The sequence below is a fragment of the Clupea harengus genome, chromosome 17 (assembly GCF_900700415.2).
Source record: "Clupea harengus chromosome 17, Ch_v2.0.2, whole genome shotgun sequence".
NCBI lineage: Eukaryota > Metazoa > Chordata > Actinopteri > Clupeiformes > Clupeidae > Clupea > Clupea harengus.
In genome coordinates this window covers 6,022,333-6,039,774 of record NC_045168.1, presented here as the reverse complement: position 1 = coordinate 6,039,774, position 17,442 = coordinate 6,022,333, and the positions used below count along the sequence as shown (strand labels likewise).

At 42.2% G+C, this 17,442-nt stretch overlaps 1 protein-coding gene and 1 long non-coding RNA gene across 2 annotated transcripts in view; one reads left to right on the top strand and one right to left on the bottom strand.

The window, feature by feature from the left end:
* ctnnd2a (catenin (cadherin-associated protein), delta 2a) overlaps positions 1–17,442 on the top strand; it is a 308,508-nt gene that overhangs the window by 31,558 nt on the left and 259,508 nt on the right.
* On the bottom strand, positions 5,137–8,473 carry LOC116224379. Its single transcript, XR_004165551.2, has 3 exons — positions 8,034–8,473; positions 7,888–7,950; positions 5,137–6,983 (listed from the first exon to the last, which is right to left on the bottom strand). It is a non-coding gene; the product is annotated as an uncharacterized LOC116224379 (long non-coding RNA).

The window sequence follows — 17,442 nt, the reverse complement described above, 5'->3', positions numbered from 1 at the left end:
ATTATTTAAATCACTGTCTGTGTGTCATAGAAGGTAGTTGCATAACCTAAGTAGCCATTTGGTAACATATTTTGTTAAATTAGTTAAATGATCGTTCTATTGAGTAGCAGAGTGGTTAGTGTTATGCTGTCTAGAGATTAGATTAGATGCGCCGGCCAGATGTTCGAAAACCAAGATGCAGGTTACATTTCAGAGGAGGAAGTGGCAGAAGGCCTTCCTCAAAACGATTTCCATAAAACGCCTATCTTTGTGATTTAGGGCGTTTAATCCTACCAGTCATAATACTGACCGTAAAAAATGTTTTCAGTTATAAGGCTCTAAAAATGTTACTGAATGATGTATTCATGCATTTCCAGCAAATAGTGAAATAATAAAGGGTCTCAATGATTTATGAGCACTACCACATGTTTAGAGAAAATTGTCACATGACTAGAGCTATTTTCTTCCTGGTTGCATCATGAGTGGGGGATGTCTGCATAAAAGCTCCCAAATAAAAGGTTCGTAAAGTATGTTAACATATAGATATGACAAAGATGTTTGCTACACATCATCTTTAAGGTGTCTAGTATTGATATATGCATTTGCAATTACTCAACTTTGTTCAGTGTGGTCATAGAATGAGTAAAGATGTTGACGGGAACAATAATGACCGACTGTATGACAGCATATACAGTACATATAGGTGCATTTATGTATACACATACTTATACATACGTAATTCTTGGTTTACCTAACTTTCTACTACCTTTCTTTTAGTTTCACTTTGAGTGGATGTGCTGAATCTAGGTGACAGCCCAAACAAGGCATGCATTGCCGTCATCCCTCAAAATGATAAATATGCTGTCCTCGGTGATGGTTATAGAGACGGGTCAGATATGGACTATGAAGGGGATGCAAGCCATTTTGCCAGCCAGGCTGTTAAATGCATATGCTGAACTTATGCAAATAGATCATGACAGGAAAATGATCAGTGATGATGTCCTCTCCCTCAATATGTAAAATAGTCACAGCGGAATGTGATAAAGCATTCCAGTGGCAATGCTGGGGACTGCCAGTGGCAGTGCTTTATATGTGTTAATAACTAGACTGGGGTCTTTAAGTGTTTTGATGACTGCATCTAAGACAAATGTATCAATTAACATTTTATCATAAACATGAACATCCTACCGGTCACTATTGCTAGCGCCCATAAAATAACTACTTTTCCATGGAAATGGACAATAATAATGATTGATTATTTCAAAGGGTTACTAATGACACATGATTTGGATATTTTTCATGCCTGGAAAAAAAATTGGGATCAAACGGGTTAAGTGTGTTCGCATGCTATGAAATTACCAAATGAATGTGCCCTAGTAATCAGTCTTTGTCGTGCGTAAGAAGCTGCAGTGTGCATCTATCAAATGAGAGCCCACAGTATCTATATAGTGTTAAACTCTAGAGGTGAGTGAGTGAGTGAGTGTTGTCAGCCTGCTGAAAGTGTCTGTTCTGAGTCGCCGTGTTTGACACATTGGCTTGTCTTCCTGGAGTGATAACAACTTGATTCAGCAGGCTTTTATCTGCCAGCAGACAGTGACTAAATGCATTTCCTGCTTTCAAGCAAATTACTTCATTTGCCTTCTAAAAAAGGTTTTCATCTAGAATTGGCAGCTCTGTAAATCACTCTTGAGGAGCCATAAGCCCAGATGGGGTTTGGGTCGGTTCTGGCCCAGTTATCGTTGTGACCCAAAGGAAAGTCCTAGTGACTCATAAAAGACTAGTTTTTGTGGAGGGCTTCACATTTTGTCTAGATTGTCTGAATATATAGACAAACACATTTGTATCAGTGGGGATGTATAGACGCATGCAGTTATATTAGTGTGGGTGTGTTGATGCATACATTTACATTAGTGTGAATATATAGTTACGTACACTTATTTGCTCATATTTATATTTGGCCATTTATCAGATGCTTTTTCTTTTTCCAGAGTGACTTACAATGTTGTGTCAGTGTTCTCACATTTTCATGGTGTTGTTTGTTCACCTTTTTCTATCAGTTGGACTACAGGAATATTTCATCCCAATAGTCTGATACACAGCCTCAGCACCAGAAGGGAAAGAGTGTGTATAGACTGTACAGGTTTGCTGAATAGCAGCCTGCCACTAGATGGCAAGCATATAAAGTTGAACTTGAGGCTCTTTTGGTTACCCCACCGGCAGAAGTTGCAGAAGTGCTCGTATCCACAACACTAAAAAAGCTCACGCATATTTCCTCCAAGCCAGAGTCACGGAACAAGACAAAAGCTACCGTGACCCGACCTGACCTGACCTGAGACCTGAGGCTTTTTCTGTTCAGAGGGGTCATATAAAATATGAACAGTTATGACATTACAAGCGCTACAGTTGATAATAGCATGTTCATGGGGCATTTAGGGCCCTAAGAAATGGATTACATTTTTGCCAGTTTCTGTTTTTTCTGGATTTGGTTTTATCAATTTTATTATTAAAAAATAAAAAAATGTACTACCATACAGAGGCTAGTGTGCTTTTAAATCAATTTTTTCGAGGTGATGGACCTATGTTGTAATAGGGTAGGAAAGCAATAACCCCGAAGACTACAAATACAGTTTCATTTACTATCATTTTCAATTCAATTTTACGGAATGAAAAAATTGCAAACATATTTAAGGGGAGATTACCCTCCGGCTTCCGGTAACAAGACTTGTACTGAGTCAGTAAGCCATTTGTGTTATGATTGTCTCATAGTATATTGTATTGTCTTATGATTATTCTAAGAATATTCAGATGCTGCCCCAAAGGCCAGTTTTAGTCTCCTGTGTTAGTCTACAATGAGTGACCGTATTTCCTGTTCGGTTCACAATGCATAGGGATGTGTCAGGTCGCTATCAATGTGGCAAACTCTGTATTTATTTTAAAACCACAGAATGCGAGAGGTTGATATGATGAGATTTAACGAGTTGTTGTTTGGCTTGCTGTCTCTGACATCTTTGACGTACATGTGTCACTCACACTTGTCAAAATGTTGCTTATAGTGCTATCAAATGTATTTCTCTCATTTTACTTCAAAATGTCAAATTATGCGCAATTCTGCTTTTAACTGTAATTTCCGTTTTCCTTACTGTGTTATGCATCTGTGTGCTGTTGTAAGCTCAGTGGGATTTCCTCTTAAGGGTGCTGTGATGGTAGTGCTGACACGCACGCACGCACGCACGCACACACACACACACATAAAGACACACACACACACACACACACAAACACACACACGCGCACACACACACACACAAAAAGACACACACACACACATCTACACACACACATGAAGACACACACACACACACACCCACCCACACACACATCCACACACACACACATGCACACACACACACACCCACACACACAGGTCGAGTGAAGGTAAAGGTAAAGGTTGCCCCTCCAGTCAATGCTCAGCATGGTGAGGCAGGGGGGGACAAAAAGCCCAGGTGCTTCTAATCACTTTGTCCTTCGAAGTCTAACGATTTCGCCCCAAAAGCCCAGCAGGCCTTCACACATGCTGCCACACACACACACACACACACACACACACACACACACACACACACACACACACACACACACACACACACACACACACACACACACACACACACACACACACACACACACAAGCGCCTAGACACAAACACAGGTTTGGCTTCCCTCTCCCCAAGGCCACACAGTGGCACACAAATAATAGTGGGAGGAAGAACAGAGAGGAGAGGAGCTTTGCCACAGGTGTCAACAAGGACGAGTGTGTGTGTGTGTGTGTGTGTGTGAGAGAGAGAAAACGATGGTGAGAAAGCAAAAGAGATCATCAGCAGATTGGCAGAGAGAGAGAGAGAGGGAAAGAAGAAAGAGATGGATTGATAATAAGAGAGACAGTTTGACAGAGACAGAGAGGGAGAGAGAGGGTAAGACAAGAGGGAGACAGATTGACATACATAGAGAGAGAGAGAGTTAGAGAGAGAGAGAGAGCAGTACGAGAGAGATGGATTGATGGAGAGAGAGAGCCAGAGAGAACGACAGTAAGATGAGGGGGAGACAGATTGACACACATAGAGAGAGAGCAGTAGGAGAGCGATGAATTGATAGAAACAGAGAGAGAAAAGAGAGGGAGGGGGGAGGGAATGGGGGTTTATGACAGGGTTGTTTTCACTAGCTAAATGCCAATCACCCTCTGTGTCCCGCCCCCCCTCAACAGTGACCTGAGGACTAATGCATGCTGATAACGGTCGGGCTGTTCTTGTCACCGCCCTGTGTGTAAATGTGTGGATACATGTTTGTGATGGCGTGAATGTGTGTGTGTGCGTGTGTGTGTGTGGGTGTGTGTGAGTGTGTGTGTGTCTGGTGTGTGTGTGACTGGGGGCCAAACAGCTGTCTGCTGCCTGATAATAAGTTTCAGTGCCAAACATGTCACAGACAGTGACTGGCCAAGATTTTTCAGGTACTGCAACAGACAGTTTCACACACACAACCAACAACATCAACACCAACCCTACTTGTTTTCTCTTCTCTCTTGTGTGTGTGTGTATGTGTGTGTGTGGGGGGGGGGGGATGTTTGTGTGTGCATGTGAGAGTACATGTTTGTGTGTGTGTGAGCCAAGTGATGAGCCAAGATATATGTTCTATATGTCAGCCATCCAATTATAAACAGCTTGTTATCTCCCACACACGTGCAGCATCCAACCCCCACTTCCCCCCAGTCCTTGAGGATGACCGTGTTGGGAAATGCTGCTTAATGTATGATGCAGATCTGAGGTTTACTGCTAAAATACCCTGTGATTATGATTGGGACTTTGCAATATAGAGCCTTCTCATTATATACCATTAACTGCATACTCTTTATATGTCTATGTCTGTGATGTCTACCTTTTATTATTCTCACAACACTACTCCACTCAATTTTGACTAGTTGACTGGAATGTATGCATCTTCCACCAATTGGATATCCCTTTCAAATGAATTGCATATTATCATTAACCCTTCTTATCCCTTCCTTTGAAATACTGTGGGATTTGTTGAGACTCAGTTGAGACTCAACTTCAGAGTCTTATTTTTCACATACACAGGTGCAACCTGTCCACATGCTGTTTGGCAGAATAACTGTCATTGTGCTAGTAAGTAGCACTCTTCCCCATGGCTCATTGCACAGGCGTCATGGCAACATCACATAGCTCTGAAATATCCAGGTTTTAAATGTAAGGTTTTATAGACGCTCTGATCTGAAAGGTCTTATGTAAACACAATATGTATTTTGAGAACAACGGAATAGCAATCATACAAATAATACAATAATTATAAATAATAACTGAATAGTTCCTCTGTTTTATTCCATGGGATTATGTCAGATTGTCTCTGGTTCAAAGGAGAGCGTCTGAATGACTCATGTGGTCACTGAGAGGGACGGGGGAAGGGACCTCCCTCCATCTCTCCATCGTTCCATCCCTCTATCCCTCCACGCCTCCATCCTTCCATTCATCCCTCTATCACTCCATCCCTCCATTCATACCTTCTTTCCCCCACAGCCTCTATGTGGTGAAGGCATCGATTAAGTCTCTCATGAACAGACCATTGATTCACTCTGAAATCTCATCTAGATGCTGGTCATTCCTCACACACAGGAGGAGCAATGGGGTGCCAGTGCAGGACCAGGCCCGGATAAGAGCCGGATCTGGACTTAAATCAGCTCCTCTCTGTACAGGCTTTTCTTATTATGAGTTAAAATTGTCATGAAACAGACTTAGCCTGAGTCACAAGAAAAAATGCAGACAATTTCACATTTATCATCAAATGGGATTATCTGGCAGCCCACTCAATCTTCATGCATAATTCTGCAAAATGATGCATTCATGGTTTTATGTGTTGCACGTGTTAAGTGTTATGTGTATCTAGCCAGCTTTAGAGCGGATCTGGGCCTGATCTGGAACAGGTTTGGGTAGAATCTGCAGATCTAGGTTAGACCCAGAAGATCTAGGTTAGAACCAGCAGTTCTAGGTTGTTTAACTGTTAAGCCCAACATCCATATCCCTTGTTTCATGCTGTGTACTCCTTTAGCTGTTGAGTGATAGCACTAGGAGTCCTCAGGGTGTGAATTATAGTAGGATGACACATATATAAAAGACCCACAGTCACAGTTTAATACATACACACTGTATTAACTGCATGGCCTTCTATTTAAAATGCTTGGATCAGCAGTGCTAATAGACATCATGCTAATTGCTTGCTAAATGCTTTTCATGTGACTTTTCTTAGAAAATAGCCTCAGTATGAATTAAGTCATACTGGGCTGTCAAAATGCGGCTTGTTTCAGAGATACATAATTGTAGCTCTCTGAAACCCTTAACATTGCATGGTTTTAGGGTAGAAGACTGCAGTAATAGTATTTACTGTAACTAATGTGGTTGAATATAAGTTATTCCTGTAATTTAAATTAAAATCATCATAAAACTTTAATTAATTTCCCTGGGATGTCTTAATGCATGAATGCAGTTTTTCAAGGACAGCTCCCAAGTAGTTTATCTCATGTTTGATCTGGTGTGAACACAGCCATCTTCTCCATACGCAGAGTCAGTTGTCTGACAGGCTGGCACTTGAGTGGGAGGTGGTGGAGCAGCGGATCCGTATGGTGCTCGGAGAGAGAGATGCACTCTCAATGAATATTTAGCTTTGGCTTCATCAATAAATAACTGGCAAGCCTCTTGTCTTGGCTGTGTACAACCCCACCCACAGAAACTTGGTGGGTTTATCAAGCTGTTTCCCTCGCGTAGCCGCAGTTGACAGCTGAGTTTGGGACGGATCGTTGATAGCTGAGTTTGGGACGGATTTGCCCCATATTTGGCCAGGGTTTGACCCAGACCTGGTCCAGATATGCTGCAGCCGTGCCAGACCAGGACCAGATTGGTTTTATAATTAGCTGCCTGTTAGCTATCCTATTAGTAGATCACCTGAAAGAAACATAATGCATTGTTAGAAAGGCTCCACACACCAATGTAACCTCACCAAGGTCACTATTCCCCTGTGTTCCGGTTCTTACTTCCAAAGGAATGAATGAGTGGAGGAGACTGTGTACCACAATAAATATATCTTTAATAAGTAACTGATGGTTTAGATGGTTTATCTACACAAGGCAGACGGTGTAAATGAGACTAGACAAATGCCTATAATTGATAATGACGGTATGGTATTCACTGATAATCCAAATCATAAAAGAAAAGAAGTACAGCCCTGTTCAGGGCAGACATTTAAGGGCGAGGGTAAGAATAGGTCAGTCGCGGCTAAAGCCCACCCTAGAGGTAAGACTAACTAAAGGGTTTGTATCAAGTAGCCAATCTTGATACTAGACCACTACACACCACACCAACGGCAAGTCACAATGGCTATCCACTACACCACAAATCACACACTTCCCACTACGGCCCCTAGTAGCGGGCGTTGCACAGCACACACAAGTTGCAAGCGGATAAGGACTCCCCTCTATGATAGCCCCAGCTACGACTGACCCAAAGGAATAAAACAGAAAGAAAGTAAAACTCGCCAAGACACAAACAAGTAAACGGAAGGTGGTTTTACAGCAACACTATGCAGGCTAGTAGCTCAATACAAGTGCTTGTCATCATAAATTAGCTATGGGAAAAACAGTGATATACAGTGTTCCTAGAACCAAAGGACAAAGAGCTATAATCATTATACACAGTAAATATTCAAATCACAATTCATTGTAGCCATTTCACAATTCATTGTACACAGTAAACATTCAATTCACAATTCATTAAAAACAATTCATTATATACAGTAAACATTGAGCCATTTAATATAAAGACTGGTTCTTTTAAAATGTATTCCAAATACCTCATAAAGTCCCGCATGCGATGTTAAGACGCCAGTGTTCCAAATGCGTTGTAGGTGTGAAAACTACAACAAACGCAGTTGCTAATTAGATGTATTGCAACGCGTCTCATGCCACGGCATACACAACAGTGAAAACAAGGAGTTACCTGTTCGTCTGTTAGAGGCAACACTTCACAATCCTACTGGCGTTATATTCCCACGAACAAGCAGATCCGTATTGTGCTTATTATTCACCGCCGACAGAGCCAAACCAAACATGCTGCGTTTGCCGCGTGAATGGCATTTAAAACAAATAGGAAGTGCGGGTCACTGCGAGCTCCCGTGTAACGTCACGTCCCGTGCGCCAGGCACAATCAGGTGACTGGCTGTACACCTGCTAAGGGCAACCCCTTCCACCCGTCACACCAAGAAAGTAGGAACAACCCAAATAACCTGAATGGGGCAAAACGCAACAGTATTTCAGTAGTATGGTGGAAATGATTGTGCAAAGAGGTTAAGATTACCACCATGCCGTCCTGCTTGATCACCACCATCACCACGTAAATACCTCTATGCAAAGAAAGTACTTAAGTAAAAGTACAAGTACCCAGGAAGATAAAAAGTAAAAGTACTACATCAACAATCCTACTTAAGTAAAAGTAAAAAGTACTTACTTTTAAATGTACTTTAAGTATTAAAAGTAAAAGTACTCACGCAATGGGTGTCTCTCAATGTCTAGGCTGTGCCATTTTGATAAAGAAATAGCTACTGGTAATAAATGCCTCTACAGATGTCACTACTAGTAATAATTATAAGCAACAACATTTGTTAATTGGAAAGGTTGGTGTACTTATTGTGCATCTGTACTTATTGTACATCTGTAATACTGTTCACACTATATCTTACAATTCTGCGGATGACAAGTTATCTACCAGGGATTATTTGCAAAGTTAATACCATTAAGCCAAACCAATAAAGACACCATGTGATATCTTTAAATCTTTGATTTAATTGTAAACGTGTAAAAAAGGGAAACATGGAACATGAAAAACAAATGTGATTGTAAAACTGGACAGAACAAGGCACGCTAGCTTGACATAGCTAACCTACCAGCTTTATCCTACCACTACGTTAAATATATAATGAAGGTCCAATCATGTTTTTTTGATGCTATTGCTGTATGTCAACATGCATTTCGCTAGATAACATTATAATATCATGTCAGTAAACGAATTAAATACATATATCAATATTCAAAAGTCAGGGACATTAACTTAGCATAGCAATCACTGCTTACCTCGATATGCTACTTTAAATTTGAGGGCGAATTATTGAAGGCTAGCAACTCCTTTTTTTGAGGGAGACAGGAAACGCATTGAAACCTCTAGGAGTCATTCTTGGGGCCTTTGAACTCGAACATATCTTTTAAATAGGGCCAAGGGTGGCTCATATCAGAGGGCTCAGTTCAGGCCGACTCTGGATCCATGTTGAATAGGCAGTCGTCAGGCTGAATGTTCAACTATAACAGGCAAAGCTACCGCTAGTGCTGCTGCCAAACGCGCACTCTGATATCATTGGAGTTGATAAAGCCACCTGATTGATTTAAACTTCCAAAACAGCAACGCAATCCATAGTTTTGTGTAGGCAACATTTTGGCGAATCTATGTTCATAAAATGTAACGAGTAACAGCACATATTGTAGAAATGTAGCGGAGTAAAAGTATAGATAATAGCTAAAAAATGTAATGGAGTAAAAGTATTATTTTTACTTAAGTAAAGTACAGATACGTAAAAATTTACTTAAGTAAAGTAACAAAGTAAAAATACTTCGTTACATTCCACCACTGTACATGAGGTTTCATGTGAACAGACCACAGTTAATTGAAGGGAAAGGTTTAGTATTCAGTAGACACTTTTGTCCAGAGCGTCTTGCATAAGCAGCCTGCAGCAGCGGGGAATCAAACCCGGATTTCATCCTGCAGGGCGGCGATGATAACCACTCTACCACCAAGATCCATAATTTCAGGCCGTTCATTGTGCTCGCATGTAGTAATTGTAGCAGGTCTGTTCCAGCGCAATAGTTCAGTGTGACTAATGCCACCTCACCTGCTAGCAACAGCAGTATGCACTTTTAAGGTGTACAAAAGGTGTACTTAGGGAGGAAGCACATATGCATTATACTTAGTTTAGGGGTCACACTTTATTTGGATTAGATGGTTTGTTGAATTTCAAGCTCAGTTTTTCGAATTGCTCACTGAACATCACCTTAACCAAACCCAATCCCTAACCTTAACCTTAACTACACTATAACTAACAGAGTTTCAACAGATAGTTTGTTTACAATCTAAGCATCTGTAGATCCACATAAAGTGTGACCAGTTTAGGCACTAAAACACACATACAGACAAACACGCACACACATGCTCACAAGCGCACACACATGCTCACAAGCGCACACACATTCACAAGTACACACACACACAAACAACAAACACACACAAACACACACACAGTCAATATGACACACAGCTACAGGTACACATTTCTTGCAGGCCTCGCCAGGAACAACAGTAAACTCTGCGTTGCACTGCTGTGCTTTGCATTCGTCTTTTCTTCTCTCTCTCCCACTGTGCTTCCTCTTCCTTTTTTTTCAGCTCTTTCTTTTCTGGATAGCATTGGGAAAAAGACACAGCCTCTTCCCTAATCTCTGGCCCGACGGCTAGATAAGTCCACCGATGACTCAGCACTTTCTCTCCTCCGGCTGTGCAGATAATGAATGCACCTCTGTGATTGCTGCCGGGCACAGAGATAGCGGGGGCTTCAGTCTTAACCACAGGGTTACTTTTTATCGACAGCGTGTCAGCCATTTTCCCCATGACAGACGCCTCGCTGGCTCTCCCTCCCCTCCTACCCACTCTAAATCCCTGTCGGACGCCATCGCTGACGTGCGTTGAAAGTGAGATGACAGCGCTGGGTTTGCTGGCGTACTGCAGCTCTGTCAGAGCAGGCTTTTGTGCCTTAACGCCACCTCTGTTTCTGCCCTAATTGGTTTCATTAGGTGCGCTAAAGAAAGCGGTGCGTCTGGCTCTGTCGTAAAGGAGGCCTTTAAAGCGCCAGGCCCTGGCTCCGGTGCCGCGTTAAAAAGCTGTAAAATGTTCATGTAACGTTCTGCATGTAGATCATCCTTTCAAAGTGCTGTACGCCGCGTTGAGTGTGTGAGTGTGTATATTTGTATGTGTGGCAATGCATGCTAATCCCCTCTGAGCAGAAAGTGCAGAGTTCTTCTCTCTCCACCTTCTCTCTCTCTCTCTCTCTCAATCTCTCTCTTTCTGTAGTGATTTCTTTGACTCTCTCCTTCAGTTTTGAGTTATACTTTCAGAGCGACGCATCAGTCACCCTTCTCTCTTCCCACCTTGCCCATTCTCTTTCTATCTTCCTCTCTCTTTCTCTTTCTCTGTCTCTTTCTCTTACATTCCCTTTCTATCCTCCTCCTCATTCTCTGTGTGTCCCTCTCTCACACTGCCTCTCCCTTTCTCTGTGTCTTTCTCTCTCTTTCCAGCTTCCTCTCACCTTCCCTCTTTCTCTCCTCCACCTCCACCGCCCCCCCCCCCCCCCCCTTTCATCTTTTTCTCTGAGGTAGAGACACATTTGGCTTCATCTCCGTGCGCACTTGGAGCTGTGAAAAATCCATTTCAGACGGCCACTCCACAGATTGCCCCCGTCTGGCACAACCTCGCCAGCCAGCCATCCATCCCCTCGGCAGGCCAGCTCCTCAGGCTTGGCCCCTCACCAGCGAGATGCTCCGCTAATGCCTACACGTGGCATGTTAAGGGCTGACATTATTAACTCATGGCCCAAACCCAATCATTATGTATAATGGCATGTCTCAGCGCTGTAAGCCAGGTGATTGTTTGCGGACATCCGGTGATTTTGCCCGACGGTGCAATCCCGCGTGCCTCATCCGTGCGTGTGTGTGAGATCCATGTCGGAAAGTTGATGGTACAGTCGTACCGAACCCACATGAGCAATCTTCATAAGATCCTTAGAGGTTTAGAGTTAGCATACGCAGTGTGTTGATTTTCATACTAAAGGGCTTTATATTATTTAGCATACACATTACACTGGAGGCCCAAAGGAACCAAGACGTGCTTGAGTCAACTGTGTCCTGGATTAACTGTGTTTCTAAGATCTAGTTAGAATCGAATTGAAAGGTCTGTTGATGTTTGTAGTTATCCTCCTAAGGTTTGGTATTTGGTATCAAGGTCAGATGCTTGAAAGGATGCCTTTGTGCAGTGCACTAAAGCCAGGGGAACTAAAGAGCTCCAGCGTGGTGCAGGTGTGACCAGACCGTATAAGCCTGACCAGAACATCCACCTGTTGGGCTTTTTGTTGGACACGTTTGTTGTCGCCACCAGTGGTGGTCTAATGCTGCTTTCCCTGTAAAAAATGCAGTGTTTATTTAGTGTCCTAGGCTTGAAAGTCAAGACTTAATAGAGTTTGTTGCCTCTTCTATGTCATCCTTTCGCTGTCTATGTATATCTCTGTCTCCACTCCCTCTCTTTCTCTCTCTCTTTCTTTTTCTCTCTCTCTCTCCCTCTCCCTCTCTCTCTCTCTCTCTCTCTCTCTCTCTCTCTCTCTCTCGTTCGGTCTCATCTGGAACCCCTCTGAAGGGAGGCATTAGTGTTCTGTCCAGTTTTTAAATGGCCCAGGCACATGATCAGCCTCACATATCTGTTCGCCAAATGGAACCTGCCAGGAGTCGTTTGTCAGTGTCATGGCTTCCCCAACAAAATGGGCTCAGTTCAGTGCTTAGGGAAATATAACAATCGCACGGGTCCTAGATTCAGACAGGGAGAGAGAGAGGGCTGAAAAAAAGAAGCTCAACACCTTAAGGCTGATTCACTAGAAGAACAAATTATGAGGACATTATTTGGACATCTGTTTTTGAAGGTTTTTTTTTTTTTTTTTAACCCTGTGAGGTGAGAGTAGACTTGTGATTGTCTTCCTCAGTGAAATCTGTTAATTCTAGCCACATTTTGCACAGGGATTGCTGCGTCAGACATGTCCCTTTCTTCATGATTCATGTCTGTATGAAAGATGGCTCTATTTTTAGTCACTGTCACACAGATTTCGTCTTGTGCATGCACACACACACATGCACTCGCGGCAGCATATTTGTTTAGGTGAGAAATGCATTATTCACGGGCCGGAGGTAGCTCACGTCAAAGCACCATGACACCATTTATTTGAGGCATGCATGCTCATGCAAAATACCACAACCTGAAATACCTAGAAAAGGTTAATTCATGCAGTATTCATACACTGGTCTTTGTTGCATTTAGTGTGATATATTACTGTTCTGCAGTGTTCATACACTGGTCTTAGTTGAATTTGGCTTCTACTATAATTGGTGGGCATGTAGTAAAGATAGAATACCTTTAATGTCTTATATGTTTGGGCATTCCATGGCCATACTACTTTCTGATTGGCTGGCAGGTGTGTGATGTTTTGTATAATGGAACGCTACAAATACATGTGTTACGCTTCTGTCAGTCTGCCCCAGGGCAGCTGTGGCTACTGAGGTAGCTTACCACCACCGGTATGACTGTGTATGAATGACTGCTGGACTCTGGACTCTGTAAAGCGACTTCGGGTATTTAGAAAAGCGCTATAAAAGATTGAATTGATTGATTGATTGATTCATGTATGTACATGCTAGCACTAGGCTAGTACTCCAGACAATGGAATCATATCAACTATGAATATTATGGGTTGCTATCCCTTTCTTAACCTTGTCTCTGGATTGCAAGGAATAAAAGTTACCAGTTTAGGGTACAAGGTAATTAATGTTACCCAAAATATTAATTGAGTCTATTTTAATCTTTCTATATAGTCTTAATTGTACAATATTACCTAGCTTGGTAGGTAACAGAGGGTATCTGAGTATATATTCAGTTGTCAGCAATCTGAGATATGAATCACGATACTTAAAATAAAGCTTCTCCTGTAGGGGCGTCCAGATCAGTGTGTGATTAATTCTGAATCAGATGGAATGTTCTCTCTCTCTCTCTCTCTTTTTCTCTCTCTCTGTCAGGTTTATTGAGGTTCTGCTGTTTGAATGTCAAGGCTGACTTGCAAACATATTCAGTTTCTCTGGGATGCTGGGTGAAAGGAATAAAGGACATGAAAAAGGTTATTATTGAAAAAGTGAAAAAGTTATTTTATGCAAGGATAGTTTTGAGTTCACGCTGCAAAAGTTCACTTTTCTCATATCAGCAGTTGTATCAAAGCACCACACCCACACATCGCTCTCTCTCTCTCTCCCTCCCCCTCTCTCTTTCTCTTTCTTATTCTCTCTTTCTCTCCCTCTTTCTCTTATTGTTTCTTGTCTCTTGTTCAGTTTGTCACAAACAAACTATTTTGATTTTCTGTCTCACCGCAGTGATTTATTTTCTATCTGTCCGTATCAGCTGGAAATTTTGCCTCCAGGTCTCAGGCACGGTGTGTTTAACACACCCTGTTCGGCTGCGCTCAAGCTCCGACTGAGAAGTACTGGTGGGAGACATGGGGGAAATAGACTCTGTGCTACTCGCATGTTCACACATATGGCTGCTACGCTATGCTACACTACTTAACAACAGCTCTCTCTTTTAGTACAGAACAGTCACATCACATCATCTGAAGGATACATTATTTTAGATTTAATATTCAGTATAAAAACTTCAATAGCTCCTCCATGTTGTTGCCAAGTAGCCTTGTAGGCTTGAGCACAGAGGACAAAGAGGAGATTTGATCAAAATGAAGTGTACTGGTAGGGTCTCTTGTGAGAGCTCTCTTTATGAAGCCTCCACTTCAAGAACATGTTTGTATTACAGTGTAAATGAAACTGATTTATATTGATGTCGGAGAGTAGTTTCTGCTTTATTATCTTTATTGCGTAATCTTGGAGTGTTTGTGATTCTTTTATGGTATGTATGTGCAGTGGTTTATAACCTGGCCAAGCTACTCAGTAAACACAGTGACTACAGCAGCAGTGCAGAGGAGAGGGTTTTATTTCCCAGTTGCGGGTTTACACAGCGAAACAAATAGGTATAAATCATGGTGCCATGGAAGAAAAATAGTCTTTGAGGATATTTAACACCGTTCCAGTCGACAAATAAAAAAAACAATAACCGAGATCAAACAACAGAACTGAGACTTCCGAGATCAGAGAGGATCAAACGCCTCTCTCTCTCTCTCTCTCTCTCTCTCTCTCTCTCTCTCTCTCTTTTTCTTTCTCTCTCTCTCTCTTTCTCTTTCTCTCTCTCTCTCTTTCTCAGTGCATGCTTGTAATTACTTCCACTAAATGTCAGCATTTGAGGAAAAGGGAATTTCACCAACTCAATTATTTTGCCTGAAATTAAATCCAAACATATTGTTGAAGATTATTCGCCTTTTAAATGAATGAATCTAAATATTCCAAAAATACTCTCAATAACTGAAAGACTTGTGTCAACTACTATATATTGCATTGTTAACTTCTATTACCTCATGATTTCATGAAGGCACACATAACACCTGGTCTTTTACTTCTTTGCCTTTGGATATTTTTCTCCTGAGCTCTTCGATTATTTATGCCAGTGTGAATTGGCAAAGTGTAAATGCATATTAACTGGGTAATATGTGTGCATGTTAACTGACGTTAGGGGCTGGGCGATTAATTGAATTTCAATTTCAGTAATGATTATGGCTTCCAACGATTATGAAAACAACGTAATGGAGATAAAACTATTATTTTGCCACATTCTGTTTCGCAATGGTGCTCTCGTTTTGTCTTAGTGTCATAAATCCAACGCACCCTTTTCCTTCGCAGCGGTGTGTTTTGCCCCCCCCCCCCCAAAAGCCCAAACTCGCTTGCGCAGGCTGTGGCATGTTTAGTTCAACTCGATCAAAGATGACAGAAAGAGAGCCTTTGATGAACAAGAAAGGATAAAACCAATTTACCTGTAATCACAGGATATCCTTTACTAACCCCACGAACAGGAATGTCATATTGCTTTTATACAACAGTTCTACTACCGACTAATTGAGTTTGAAGACACCAGATTGTGTTTTCTTTCATTTATTTTGATTTTGATTGTTCATTTTCATTTATTTCGATTTCGTTTGTCCATCTCTCCCTTTTCTTACTTGAGAGCTGTCAGATGTAATGTCATTAAATCGCTGCCTGCCACTCTGCTGTCTCACTTTAAATTGTTCGACTGGATCTAATTGTTATATAAATAATCTTTTTTTTTTTATTCAGAATTATTTTTAAAGTTCAAGGAAATCCACTGAAATCTAAAGACAGTTTTTTTTAATTGCAATACATTTTCAATAAATGCATGATGTTTCCGAAATCAATGAGTAATCATGTTAAATAACCGTTATCTCAATATTGACCATAATAGCTGATGTATGTCAAACACATAGGCCATCTGTGATGAGGTGTATATGGACAGGTAGGCTACTTGGCATGGGATCTGACCACTTCCACTCACTCTGAGTCAGGGCCATAGAGAGGGAAGGCCTACAGACTGATCATTACTGCCTGTAACCAGAGGTCTCATTGACTGGCTTTCAAGGCTTAATCCTGCACAAACACACACACACACACACACACACACACACACACACACACACACACACACACAAAGCCTGGCTACCAGAGGAAATCTCTGCTGACCGTACTCAGATGGTCTGGATACACACATACTCAAACGTCACATACCACAACACATATATGTAAACACAAACACACACACACACACACACACACACACACACACACACAGATGCACACAGACAGATGCACACACATACATCCACGCACATGCTCCCACTCACCACTCACCACACACACACAGACACACACAGACACACACAGACACACACAGACACACACACACACACACACACACACACACACACACACACACACACTCCCCACACACACAGCCTGCTGTCTGCTGCTGCACCATTCGCATGGTGGCCCTGCTGACTGACTTTAAAGGTGCAGTGCATAGCATCAGCGACCCAACACCTACTCGGGGGTGGGTCCGTGTCATGAGGAGCTGCAGTCTACTGCTGCATCCCTCTACCAGCCTCGCCCATTAGTCACATGCTGTTCCATTCGTCTCTGTAATGTCCGAAATCCCTCCACTAAAACCCTAAACACTCTACTCTTCTTTAAAAGCCCTTACATTTCTTTGTGTGCATGTGATGTAAATTTCATCTTTATTTCACATTTCTCTTCCAATCCGTACTCCCTCGCTAATGCTCCTGACATGCAGCTATTCCCCCATTTGTGTTGTGTCATGCACTTCCTGCCTGTAGTAGCGTAGGGGTTCCCCTGCTCCGTTTAGGACGCCCGTAGAAAAGACACACTGCAGGCTTGTAAACACACCCAGCATGGGGTTCGTGCAGCAGCCTTTGTCAATATGGCAGATGTTCCAGCTCCATCTCCGCAGATCGGATTACCCCCCTACCGCACTGCCCAACACCCCCCAAACAACCCCAGCCCCAACCACCACGCCCTCCTTCTGGGGCATGCCGGGG